A 1,992-nucleotide genomic window follows, 5' to 3' on the forward strand; every position below is an offset into this window, starting at 1 on the left:
TCTGCTAGAGGAAACCACAAGCTGGAATTCCACTGAAAAGATATGATAAAAGCATTGCGTCTAAAGTGATTTATACAGTAGTTACTAATTTTATTTTCACTATTTGTATTTATAAAAATAACGCCCATCAATTATGTTGGACTCTAACTGATAAACATATTAATACAATTTTGAAAAAACAAATTGTGAATATAAACAATAATATAAATATTTGCGGTCAACATATCATTAATAAATTGATACTTTGTTGCTCACGAAAGTCGAGAACTAAAATTTTTCTGAAAGTAGCACCTTGGAGGTTATGGAAATATTTACCTATAGATCAAGAGGCATAATCTCTCTCTCTTTCTCCAATGGCGCTACAGCCCAAATCGAGCCTTAGACTTCTTCAAAATATGCCTCCAACCTTGTCGGTCCCGCGCCGATCGTCTCCAGGTTCTCACGTCTAGCAAATTTTGCGCTTTCGCTGCCACTTCATCCTCTCACCTTTTCCGTGTCCTTCCTTTTGGTCTTGCGCCCCGCATTTTACTATCTAGGGCTTTTTTGGCAATCTTCCAGTCTCCATTCCCACTACCTACATAACCAGCAAATTGAAGTCTCTGAAGTTTTACGAATTCTGAGATCGGTGACTCTTTGAACAGTTGGTAAAGTTCATGGTTGTACCTGGATCTCCACAGTCCGTTTTCATTAATAGGTCCAAATATCTTTCTTAGGTCTGTTCTTTTAAATACTTCTAGCTTTCATTTTGTGTCTTCTATCATCAGCCATGTCTCACATCCATAACATACTATTGGTCTGATAATAGTTTTGTAGACCCTGAATTTCGATCTCCAGTGTGTGTTTTTGGAGCGCAACACATGGGCAAGTGAAAAGTAAGCTTTGTTTCCCTTTACTATTCTGTTTTGAATTTCTGGTTCTTCTGTTCCATCCGTGTTTAATGCAACTCCCAGATATGTGAAAATTTCTACAGTTTCAATATCGTCCTCTTATTCAACTGTGCGTCTGTTTCTCCTGGCTCTTGCCTGTGTTAGTTTTTTTGCCTTTGCTTTTGAATATTTATTTCTAGTCCGGTCTCTTCTGTCCCTGTTTTTAATTGTGAATATATTTCTGCAGCCTCTTCTATTCTGCGAGACATGATGCTAATGTCATCGCCATAGGCGGCAATCTGTATTGATTTATTTGTTAGGAGACTACTTCTTCCTATATTCAGCTGTCTAATCAGATAATTAAGAGTCAGGTTGAATAGTGTCGCTGCCAGCCCGTCTCCTTGTTTTAATCATTTGACTATTGAACAGTTTTCAGTGATCTCATTTTGTACTCTGACAGTTGCTGTTGATGAGTTTATTCCCTTATAGATTGGGCATATAATCTCGGTTTTCCAGTCGCTAGGGATCTTTTCCTCATTTCAAATCTTGTTCATAAGCATATGCATTTGTCTTACTAGGTGTTCGCTACCTAGTTTATATAGACCCCTTAGAGGCGACGCTGTCAATAACTGAAACCTTGTTATTCTTCTGGGCTCGTATTGCTTGTTTTACCTCTTCCATCGTCGGAGGTTCTATATTTTCTGTGTCTCCCTCAATGTGATGCATGTCAATATGTTCTTCATTTTCTTGCGCCTCTAGGAGAGTTTGGAAATAAGTTTTCCAGACTGATTTTATTTCTTTTGGATCCCTGGTTATTTGCCCTTCTTGATTTCTGCATAGATTTGTTCGGGGTTTGCATCCTTCTCTTAAATTACGTAGATATCTATACGCTTCACTTATATTGTTGCTTTGGCGATTTTCTTCCATTTTCTGTATATTACCGTTCTCGTATTTTCTTTTCTCCTTATACATATTTCGACATATTTTATTGGCCCTCCGTCTTTCATATTCGTAGCTTGCTCTTCTTTCTCTGGTTCTTCTTTCCATACATTTCTTATGCTCTTCATTTCTTTTCTGCATGGCATTTGTACACTCGTCATTGAACGATTCTGTTTTTGTTTGTTTC

The sequence above is a fragment of the Diabrotica undecimpunctata genome, chromosome 7 (assembly GCF_040954645.1).
Source record: "Diabrotica undecimpunctata isolate CICGRU chromosome 7, icDiaUnde3, whole genome shotgun sequence".
In the NCBI taxonomy this organism is placed as follows: Eukaryota; Metazoa; Arthropoda; class Insecta; order Coleoptera; family Chrysomelidae; genus Diabrotica; species Diabrotica undecimpunctata.